General features: G+C 36.6%; 1 long non-coding RNA gene across 1 annotated transcript in view; it reads left to right on the forward strand.

The window, feature by feature from the left end:
* LOC136833546 (uncharacterized) overlaps positions 1-12,500 on the forward strand; it is a 29,438-nt gene that overhangs the window by 562 nt on the left and 16,376 nt on the right. Inside the window, exons 1-2 of the long non-coding RNA XR_010851500.1 lie at positions 1-1,104; positions 1,513-1,695. The exon at positions 1-1,104 is cut by the window's left edge and continues 562 nt beyond it. This is a non-coding gene — a long non-coding RNA (uncharacterized lncRNA). The remainder of the gene's footprint in view (positions 1,105-1,512; positions 1,696-12,500) is intronic.

The raw sequence follows: 12,500 nt of genomic DNA on the forward strand, positions 1-12,500 counted from the left end.
AAAGGACCAACGAGAAAGGTCAAATCGTTGTTTTGGGGGTGGTCACCTGTCTTGGTTAGCTAGACTTTCCGATTTTCGTTAGAGTTTTACGAATTGATCCTACAACTTGCTGGTAAGGTTTCGATAACATGTGTGTCGTTCATTGGGTCCTGCTGGGTGTCTTATTGTTTTAGTGAGGATGTCGGACAGGTCTGCCCAAAAATGGAAAACTGCAGTGTCTGCAAAATTTTCGGAGTTGAGATATGCCACCTATTGGGCTCGTGAAACACTAATACACAAGTTACTGCAGCTTCAATTGATTCTTCAGTGCTTTATTTAGGGGGTCCCATTTGCAGTATCTGTAAAATCAGTAGTACGGCAAGGGAAAACTGCAGTATCTACCATTTCTCTCAGTTTTGTATTTTTGCAGATACTGCAGTCATCCATTTCAGGGCAGAGGTGTTATTGCATGCAAGCGAAGGCGAAGTTTGCTCAAGAGTTTATTACAGACTATTTTCGTAGCTTTGTTTTGGTTCGTGATTTTTTTTAATTCACGTGTATCTTGGCTTTCAGGTTTTAGCTGTATATCAATATAATAAAATGATATATTCTATGTCTTTTCAGTTGCGTGCCGCAGTTCGTCTTCAGAAGTGATGGAAAATGGCTAGGAAAGATCCTTCATGCATACTGTGCATACGTGCACGTGCATGAATGAATTCAGTATATTTTACATGCATATGAGTGTTTCCGTGAGGTTTCCACTGGGACGTATTAGCTTACATCACTAACACCCCAGACGCTATAATCAAGACGAAAATACGTTAATTGATTGGCTGCACTCGCCTGGCGTCGACCTTGTCGGCTGGATAAAAAAAAAAAAAGCATTGACGGAATAAATCAATTTGACTTTACAGCAACAAAGAGATTATCGAGGTAGATGAAAAGCCATGAACGCGGTACCATTTATCAACAGAAATTCGGCAAATTTGACCAGCGTAAATGGCGGGTGCCTTTCTGCTCAATTTTACTTTCAGAATCCAATCTGCAAGCTAATCTTCCCCCCGCCCCTCCTCCCCATCAGGCCAGGGGCCCCTGGTGTAGAGAGAATGTCCCTTCTGACATAAGGTAAATCTAATTTACCGTACGGCAGGGAGGGGCGAGGGTAGGGGAGTTGGGAGGTTTGGGGTTCCCTTTGCTTTTTCTTAAAAAGAATAAAGAAAAAAGTCAACTAATTTGGAAAGTTTTCTGCTCGTAAGATATTGAAGGTTTGATTAAAAATTCAATGTTATTATATTGTCTTCTTGGTTTTAATGATGCTTTAAACTATATCAATAAAATTTTTGATTAATTTGTAAGATTCGTATTTTAAATTTTTCGTAAGTATGAATTATAGTTCATTACAAAAGCAGTTACAGTGTTAATGATGTAATTTTAATGGTAACATATATCCCTTGACTAAACTATCGAAAATGTTCTTTGAACTCTTGGCCGAGAAATTGTGTGAAACTTCAGCTTGCCGTTTCACCTTTCCAGGTTTATTGGTGGAGATTAACGTCCAGTGGATGAAGCGAGAACGAAATTGGCTCAGTAAGAAATATATAGAGTGGTCTCTCACCGCTGGATATTCAGAAAATATCCAGAAGTTTGGACCTCGACCATCATGTCCCATATTCTGCAGGCTGGAAGGCGGTTGGTTACTTATCTCGCAGTTATCTGGTTAGTATTGTTATATTTAAGGTCGTTGGTATTTGTGAAGAATTATCAATTTGAACTTCGGAATTCTAGCTATAGGCAGATTATTCGCTATCCTTGTTTTCAGTGGTAGATTTTAAGATTAATGAAACTCGAGGGAAATAAAGTGTTCTTTCAGTGAGGCTGCCCAGTGTTAGAAGGGCCCTGTTAAGTGATTAATAAAGTTGGCAGTAATGTAAGTTTAATAGTAAAACTAATACAGAAGGCAACTCGTGTTGCAGTGAAACTCTCGTCGCCAGAATTCGGATACAGATTTAGATACAGTAAATCAAAATGTCATTTGTCGTGGATAACCACAAGAAGATTAAACTTGATACTTCCTAGTTTCTCTTAAAAAAAAACTATGTAGTTTATGTCCACCAGACGCTCTTTTCTCTTTCATATTTACCCAGGTTACAGTTGGTTTAAATAGCAATTGTATAAGCAGTGATGATGAAAGATTGCACAAGATTGGAATAAGTTAATCAGTCTTGCTACATAAGCCTAGGTTATTAATCTGTATTTGAAATAAGGACATTTAAACTTGGAGAAGTGGCGATTAAACTCGAGGTAATGGCAGGATACAGTTAAACAAAACCAGAACTTTTGTCAGCAAAAAGCTGTGGCGCATTGGAAGACTTTCTAACGTTGTAATTTTGTCAGTCAATCTTGGAACCTTTTTTCCTGATATTGCCAAGAATAAATTAACTCTAACATATTTAGAAAGATAAATAAATCCAGTATCTTTCAGTGACTGACATTGTTGATAATTTTTTTTTTTGTGATTTATATGAAAATATTTTGATCCTGATAATCTGTCTGTGTGGAAATTGCACGATTACATCTTGAATTTCAAAACCATATTTATGATAGAATACATTATTTTAAGACCATGACAGTGGTATGGAATATTTCTCCATTGAGTATATTTGACTGATGAGACGTAACTGGATTGCCAATACCTTGGTGTCATCATTCCAAGCATAAACAGATGTCTTTTGTCTTATGAGAATCAACAGCATCATTAATTGTACGCATGAACACGTAAATTTATGTGGAGTAGGTTCAAAAAAATTACATGAATGTTCAAAGGTTACTGCACACTGAGAATAAAAATGGCTGCTTGGAATAGTTGAACATTTATATTTTTTTTTAATTTTATCAAAGAAATTATAATGTGTTCTCTCTCTCTCTCTCTCTCTCTCTCTCTCTCTCTCTCTCTCTCTCTCTCAAGAGTTGAGAATGTCCTGTTAATTCCAAAGAATTTTTAAAAAAAGAATTATAGTCATAATTGCACATTAAAAATTACTGTAAATGAAGGAGATTGGACGTCGAAAGTGTGGGAAATGAGAAGTACAAAATAGAAAATAACCCAAAGGCAAATTCAGTCCTCGAATAACTGTCCAAAGAGAGCAAGGGTTACTGAAGTCGATGGAGAGGGATATGACCATTAACTATATAGAATTTCTATATTAGCGTCATTTCTTTTATATGCTTCGATTCAGTGACGTCAGAGGGGTCCTGCTGTATGTCTTCTAGGACAGTAGTTCTCGACTTGTGGTTGATGAGCCTCAGTAATCCTAGAGCGAGATTAGAACCGCTGTTGTGAAGGTTCTTTCATCTGCAACTGAAGATATGTATATTAATTTCATTTTTCACGTTTACTCTTCATCACTTGGTCCATCAGCATGAACCCCTTTTAGTTTTCTGTAAAGAAAACTGTTGTGACGGCTTTGTCTGTCCGTCCGCACATTTTCTGTCCGCCCTCAGATCTTAAAAACTACAGAGGCTAGAGGGCTGCAAATTGGTATGTTGATCATCCACCCTCCACTCAACAAACATACCAAATTGCAGTCCTCTGGCCTCAGTAGTTTTTATTTTACTTAAGTTTAAAGTTAGCTATAATCATGCGTCTGGCAACGATATAGGACATGCCACCACCGGGCCGCGGTTAAAGTTTCATGGGCCGCGGCTCATGCAGCATCATACCGAGACCACCGAAAGATAGATTTGTTTATGGTGGCCTTGATTATGCGCTGTACAGAAAACCCGATTGCACCGAAGAAACTTCGGCGCATTTTTTACTTACTACATTTTATAATTTTCCTCTGTCCTGAAGGTCTTACGCTAAAGTGACAAAGTTACAGCAAATAAAATCAAATTGGCACAGTTTTATTCGCAAGGGAAAACAACATAAATATAATAAACTGACTTGTATTGGTAGTCATAGCACATCAAATAAAATTTGTGGAAACATATGTATTCTCACGTCATACTGCTTTCATTTGCTCTTTTTCCTTTTTCTTATCACCATCATCTCTCTCTCTCTCTCTCTCTCTCTCTCTCTCTCTCTCTCTCTCTCTTCATCTGTTTCACCTTTCCCATCCCATTCAATTAAATCTATCCATATTGGGAAATGAGTGTTTATTAAGAACACCGTTTCAATACAATTTTTTTTTCAGTGTCATGCTCTGCTGTCTTTACTATGGTGCTTGGTTTTCATTCCTTCCTCCCCTATCTGCATTAATTACATTTAATTATATTTACGTTTTTCTCACTGTTACTCTTAAAACATCATACAGCAGGTTACGGAGTGTACTAATATGTGTAGGTGAGTAGGTGAGTGAATACCTCTCAGGCTGATGGCTCAGCGAGTTTCGTGATCAAAGCTAGCGGGATTTTAATCTCATATATCTCAGTCTACTTCTGGCTTGTCAGGATTTCTGATCTCATTTCATTAAGTTTCGGTTGTAGCTTCAAGGTTGGAGATTTTTCTTGTTGCGGTAATAAAATTATTGCATTTTTTAGTTTTCTGTAAAAAGAAACTATTGTGCCGGCTTTGTCTGTCCGTCCGCACTTTATTCTGTCTGCACTTTTCCCTGTCCGCACTTTTTCTGTCCGCCCTCAGATCTTAAAAACTACGCAGGCTAGAGAGCTGCAGATTGGTATGTTGATCATCCAACCTAAAATCATCAAACATACCAAATTACAGCCCTCTAGCCTCAGTAGTTTTTATTTTATTTAAGGTTAAAGTTAGCCATGATCGTGCTTCTGGCAACGGCATAAGATAGGCCGCCATCGGGGCGTGGTTAAAGTTTCATGGGACCACCGAAAGATAGATCTATTTTCGGTGGCCTTGATTATATTCTGTAGCGGCTGTACAGAAAACTCGATTGCGCCGAAGAAACTTTGGCGCAATTTTTACTTGTTTTTAACGTTGTCAGTCGCTTTAGCTTCTTCTGAAATATAAGATTTGTATGTTTGTCTCTCATCCAAAGTCTCCTGTCTGTTTCTTAGAAAAAAAAATCCTTCTTCTCTGCCTCATAAACAACTTTCCTTTGTTATTCACAAAATATTTTTTCGTCGTAAATAAAATAAAAACATTTTCTTCCAGAAAAAAAACTATCTTTTGCATTTGTTTGTAATGAATTCTTAACCCTCAGACCGGTATAATTTGATAAATGATTATCATATTACAAACGCTTTTGGTGCAAATCCTTTATTTGCTTTTGAAATATGACTTTGCTTAACAAATCTCATACATCTGAATCCACTTCTAGCGTGTCAGGATTTCTGATCTCTTTTAATTAAATGTCCGTTGTAGTTCCAAGGTTGAAGATTCTTCGAGTTGCCATAATGAAATTATTGCGTTCTTTTAAAAACGACGCGAGTCACTTGAGCCCCGTCTGAAGTGCAAGATTTGTTTGTCTCTTGTCCAAAGTTTCTCTCTTGTTTCTTAGAAAAAAACTCCTTCTTTGTCTCATAAACAATTCCTTTCCATTATTTCGAAAACTCCCAGTGTGTTTCATTAAAAAAAAAAGTATGTCTTAAATAAAAATCAAACCTTTTTCTTCCATAAAAATACACACACACACACACACACATATATATATATATATATATATATATATATATATATATATATATATATATATATATATATATAAATAATAGTCAAATTCAAAAAGAAAATACAAGATTGGCACCAGAAGCTTTTTGTACAGGATGATAATCAACATTAAATTATAAATGCCTCAGGCTCAAAATTTACAGATTTAAAAAAAGATATAATTTATAGATAAAATATATATATATATATATATATATATATATATATATATATATATATATATATATATATATATATATATATATATATTTTTTTTTTTTTTTTTTATTTTTTTATCTGTAAATTTTCACTTTACTCTCGATAATGAATTCTTGACCCAGAGGCCATTATAATTTGATGTATGATTATCATATTACAAAAGCTTCTGGTGCCAATCTTGTATTTTCTTTTGAATTCCGACCTTATTTAACATGAAACACCTTGAGCGTGATATCCTCATCTCCTTCTCCCTCCTATTCCTCTTCTTTTTCTCCCCGTTCTTCCTCTCTTCTCTTGTTCCCCTCTTCTTTCTTCCCCTTTCCTCCTCTCTTCTCTTGTTCGCCTTTCAAATTCAGATCCAGCCTCTTGACTTGGAGATGAATTTGTATGCATGGAAGGTTCTTAATCAACGGTGAAGTATACCGATTCCTTTTCGCGAGCCAGCTCCCTTATTTCCCATCCTCCACGATAATCCCTTGCTACGTCTGCCCTCTAATTATGGTTTGCTAGAATGCCGGTTTTTATTTTCAGCTGCTGCTGGAAGGAATTGTAGGGGAAGAAAATTTGGCTCGTTTCCTGAAGCTAAGATTGGTGCGAGGGAACAGTGCAGTTTTATACTAATATTTATAAAATACATATATATATATATATATATATATATATATATATATATATATATATATATATATATATATATATATATATATATATATTGTTATCCATGTTGTTGATGCTGTCTCTCTCTCTCTCTCTCTCTCTCTCTCTCTCTCTCTCTCTCTCTCTCTCTCTCTCTCTCGACAAGTTCAAATGACATGGAAGGCGGCTTTATTCAAATTCAGGTCATTAAAGAAATGGTAACGGTAGTGAGCCTGTCTTCCAAATTACTATCAAACGTACGTATAAAACAACTAACGGAACCCAGTAACGGAATTATTTTACCCGAGGCCTAAGTCCAGTCTCTGACCGCTTTGTTTTGGCACTTTGGGAAAGTTGTGCAAGATTTTCGTTAACAGAACAAGTCTCAAGAGATCCCGGTTTAACGAGTTGCCTCGTTATCCTGAGGTCTGCAGGACAAACAAATCGTTTGCTTCCTTGTTGTCGTAAAGCACTGGTTGTACTGAAACAGTTCCCAGTTATACAATTATTATAACAGAAAGAGGTGATGCTTAGTCAGTAGCCATCGATTCGAAGGAAGGCATCATCTTTCTTCGTTTAAGACTTGTTTGTGTTATTCGTAATTATTTGTGATTGAAGGTTGTTAACTCGTTTGAATGGATAGGGTTTTGTGGACTGTATTAGCAAGTGACTTGACTCTGGTACCTGAGGTTTTTGCGTTGGCTTTAATCTTTGCAGAATATTTTGTAGTACTTTTATCTATTGTTGTTTTTCCCTGACTTCTCGCGTACTCCATCCAAAAAGATACCAAAAAGCCACGAAGGCCTCATACAAATTTTTACACCAACTCACCAGTCTAGAAATATTCTTGATTTTAGTTTTCTGTAAAAGGAAGCTATTGAGATGGCTTTGTCTGTCCGTCCGCACTTTTTCTGTCCGCCCTCAGATCTTAAAAACCACTGAGGCTAGAGGGCTGCAAATTAGTATGTTGATCATCCACCCTCCAATCATCAAATATACCAAATTGCAGCCCTCTAGCCTCTGTATTTTTTATGTTATTTAAGGTTAAGTTTAGCCATGGATCGTGCGCCTGGCACTGCCGGAGGTACCAGCCGCCGACGCATCTTCACTTGAACGCATCTGGGGAGCAACTGAGCGCTGCCCGGTACTGACTGAGAGTTTCATACTGCAGCACATCGAGAGTTTCATACAGTATTATACGCTGTACAGAAAACTCCATTGCGCCGAAGAAACTTCGGCTCATTTTTCACTCGTTTATGTTTGCGCATGCTAAATTCATGCGGTTAGTTGTGGTCTCTCCTGGTTTCGTATGTTTGTTTTCGTGCGTTTCTTAATCCGTGGATTTCTTTCGAAAATTTGACCAGACGTGGATCTTACAACCAAGGTCTAGACCTTGCTTACAGCTAACGTGTGTTTAAATTTTGGGAAAGATAAGAATGTAACTTTTACAAAGAAGAATATTTTCTGAGGTAAACTACTCAGCTTGATATATGCAGTAGTAAGCTACGGTCTTTGTCATAGAAGCCAGTATCTCATAATCCCATACCAGGCAAGTTTCCCTTTTGATAGCATCGGTAGTATAGGAAGTCTCCGTGTTGTTATTATTATTATTATTATTATTATTATTGACACTATACTAAAATCAGATAGGAAACTTTAATAAAGACAAATTTTAGAGGAGTTTCATGTAAGAAATATCTATCTGTATATCTATATATATATATATATATATATATATATATATATATATATATATATATCTGTATATATAATATATATTTATATATATATATATAAAACATTTGTAAATTCATATATATCACCTTGAATTCGTTAATTATCTATTAATACTCATATTAAAAACAAATTTAAAGGGCATTTCATATATATATATATATATATATATATATATATATATACTATATATTGTATATTTGTATATGAAATATCCGTAAATTCATATACATCACCTTGACTTCGTTAATTATCTATTAATATCTCTTATTCCTCTTTTTTTTTTTTAACCGAATTCATATCACGATCAAATTAGCGTCCCTCTGAAACGACCCGCATAAAAAAAGGGGGAAAAAAAGAAAGAAATATTAGCGCTCTAAGTATTCAATTATGTTCTGGTTTGATTACGCCAGCTGCATTATGGATGTTGTTAGGTCTCTAATAGACCATCACGAGATTATAGCTCGTAAAAAGCGGTAATGGATGAATTACGTATAGCTCGGCTATTTGATATCCGTCCATGGCTTTTTCATTGCAGTTGGCGATTGCGCCCTCAGCTTCTTTTTTTAATTTGGGTCCGAATAATGTTTGCCGAAATTTTGTGCGATCAGCGTATATAAGGTTGCACATCAGCAAAATTGTTCTCGAAAAACTGGTATTTTTCCAAAACTCTGTTTTAGTGCGTTATTAGTATTGTTGAAAACCAAGTAAAATTTTGTGCAAGTGAGGGGTCTTTATTATTATTATTATTATTATTATTATTATTATTATTATTATTATTATTATTATTATTATTATTTCAGATCAGTTAAATGATTCCTAGAACTATTCCATACTGCTCATAATAGACAATAAAAAGAGATATTTGCATGCCAGTATTACTGATATAAAACTATCGACATTAACAGTTTATGGTAAACTCAGTTTTCATGGGTTTTTCTTGTGCGTTGCATCTCGTGATGGACAGAGAGAGAGAGAGAGAGAGAGAGAGAGAGAGAGAGAGAGAGAGAGAGAGAGAGAGAGAGAGAGAGCCCCAGATAATATGACAATCCTCTGTGTCACTTTATACCTCACTTGCTATGCCAGCAGTATAGCACATGCTTATAGAATAGGGAGTGGGGATTAACTCCCAGAGTATCTGACAGTCCCATATCTCAATCTATATCTCGCTTCCTATGCCATCAGCATTGCACAGTCTTATAGAAAGAGGAAGAGAGAGAGAGAGAGAGAGGGGGGGGTGAACTCCCAAAATATCTGCCAATCCAGTGTCTCACTCTGTATCTTGCTTCTTATGCCTTTATTATATATAGCTCATGCTTAGAGAGAGAGAGAGAGAGAGAAAGTGGAACTCCCAGAATTTCTGATAATCCTGTCTCACTCCGTATGTCGCTCCCTATGCCAGCATTATAGCACATGCTTACAGAGAGAGAGAGAGAGAGAGAGAGAGAGAGAGAGAGAGAGAGAGCTCCCCCAAACCATTTGGCTTCGATTTTTATTTCCAGCGTTTCTGTAATCATAATTTCCCTTTCCGTTTTATTCCCTCAGCCGCTCAGAAATTTTATTTTGGCTGTGTCATCTCACCGTTCTTTTCTGTCTGCGATTAATGTTTTGTCCCATCTCGCTCTCTCGCTCCTCCAGATTCCAGTCAGCAGACGGCGGTATTTTAGCCTTCTTTAGAGGGCCAACGTAAGAGGTATGTAACCTCACCTTGAAAGAAATAAAGCTTTGGTTAGAACAATGCCGACCTGGCTGAAAGCCAGTTTCTCTCACTCTTTCTGTCTCTTTATTTCAGCTCCTTTCTTTTCTCTGTTTTAGATCCTAATCTCTCTCTCTCTCTCTCTCTCTCTCTCTCTCTCTCTCTCTCTCTCTCTCTATTTCGGCTCCTTTCTTTTCTCTATTTTAGATCCTAATCTCTCTCTCTCTCTCTCTCTCTCTCTCTCTCTCTCTCTCTCTCTCTCTCTCGGCTCTTTTCTTTTTCTATTCTCTTTTAGATCCTCTCTCTCTCTCTCTCTCTCTCTCTCTCTCTCTCTCTCTTAGCTCATCCCTTTCTCTCTCTGGCCATATGGTTATTTTAGCTCTTTTCCGTCCTCTCTCTTTTTATTTGTTTTGCTTCCTTTCCTTACTGTGTCTCATTCTCTCCAAAAGAGCTTCACAGTCATTTAATCGTTTCATCTAAAGTCTATTAGATGCTTTAATTAGGGAACTTGGAATCAAGGTATTCCGAGATTTAGAAGAAAAACTAGTGTTCCCAAATACTTGAAATACTTCCTGTAAAGTATGTCAAGAAGCAGTTGTCTTGATCGGAGAACGTGGAGATTAAGTTGCAACAACTTCCAAAGCATTCTAATTATTGCAGCTGAAAATGGTAGTTGCATCTTACGCAAGTGATGCTTCCGGTATAAATGCTCTTTCGTTCCCTTTTATGCAGAACTATAGTCTATCCTTCTTTCCATTTTTACAAATTCTAATTGTTAAAAGTTTAAGAGCAAAGATATTGACGGTTTAAATCGCTGTGCACCGTTACCGTAGATTTTCTGAACTCAAGTCATTGTTTATATCTGTAATTGTGTATTTGTCCAATAATACAAAAATATTTTGCGATAATTAGGCAAGTTTATTTCTTGGCAGGTATCTATGTTACGTATGGAAGCAGCATATGTGGAAAAACATTACGTTTTATAAAGTGTTACATGTATTTCTGATTACTTATTTCGTGTATATTTCTTTTTACTTTGTGCACAACTCTTTTACATTTTAACCTAAAGGAGGATTTTAGGCTGGTTTTCAAGGAATTTTTACACATTTATAAAATAATAATTATATTGATAATAATGATGATAACGACAATAATACATTTAAAAGGTTTATGTTTATGTCTCGGACTACATGTAGAGTTTTGTTTGTGAGAGTATCGTTTGAAAAGGTTCCCCACAACACATGTATATCCCAAACTCTAAATCAACCTTTTATACTTTAAGGATAAAGCTTTGAAACACCCCTCCCACCAAAATAAAATAAAAAAAAATCAATAGTTTTCATTGCCGTTTTTCATTTCAGCATTTTTTCAAACATTTTTCCTAAGACTAGATTCTGAATTTTACATTTTTGCGATAACAGAAAAATATCTTGGCGTAATCCCAACGTAATATCCGTGAGTCTTAAAATCTTGTGGTGATGGTCAGGAGTAAAAGTGACGAGCGTGAAAAATGAATGAAAAAAAACAAAAAACTGACTGGACATTTTTGGGTGAGCAGATGGCTCCAGCCGAACGTACGAAAATTAAAACATAAGTGGGAAGGTAAAAATAAGTCTGCTGATGCGAATGGAACGGAGAGATTGGTGCATCGGCGCGTAGGAACGAAAATGTGGAACAGAAGGAACGGCATACGGGATCGTGCATATCTGGCTTACTTCCCAGAGAGTTCCTCCGATGAAAATCCACGTGTTCTAAAGAATGCGTGTTTATTTATTTGCATATGAAAAAGGACATACGACTTCGCGACAGCTTTCGTCATGACTAAGTTTACAGTTTAACCAGACCACTGAGCTGATTAACAGCTCTCCTTAGGGCTGGCCCGAAGGATTAGATTTATTTCACGTGGCTAAGAACCAATTGGTTACCTAGCAACGGGACCTACAGCTTATTGTGGAATCCGAACCACATTATAACGAGAAATTAATATCTATCACCAGAAATAAATTTCTCTAATTCTTCATTGGCCGGTCGGAGAATCGAACGCGGGCCCAGCAGAGTGCTGGCCGAGAACGATACCAACCCGTCCAATGAGAAACTTCGTCATGACTATGAATATTTAAACGGTGTATAGAGAATTTCCGTTTGGCGAGAACTTAACCGTCATGGTGTGTGTGCGAGGATTGCTCTTATTCTGCAAGGCGTGAATATTTTCCTCCTTGTGTAGCTTACATTAGGAAGAGGTGTATTCTCTCGTGGCTAAGTTATATTTTTATTGTCTGTTTCGAAACTTCCATTTCTAAGAGAAAAGCCGACTTCTAAGATGAACTTCCGAAACTTGGAAAACAGTCGTCCAGACGTACAGTCTCCATTTCCTCAGCGCCAGAAGGTTTATTTTACACCTATATAACCATTTATCCTCAATCCTCATGTCAGCATTTCACTCCAGCTGTAATTACATAAAAATCGACTTACCCATTGTCTTGCTAACCTGGATTGGAGATTTTCCCCCTCTTTCATCCGTGGCGAGAACTTCTTTTGATAAAGATGAGGTTTAATGGTTGGTAACTAGATTGAATAAATAATGAGGGTATTGTTTTCACCTGCAATTACCTTGTT

This window comes from Macrobrachium rosenbergii, chromosome 51 (genome assembly GCF_040412425.1).
Source record: "Macrobrachium rosenbergii isolate ZJJX-2024 chromosome 51, ASM4041242v1, whole genome shotgun sequence".
In the NCBI taxonomy this organism is placed as follows: Eukaryota; Metazoa; Arthropoda; class Malacostraca; order Decapoda; family Palaemonidae; genus Macrobrachium; species Macrobrachium rosenbergii.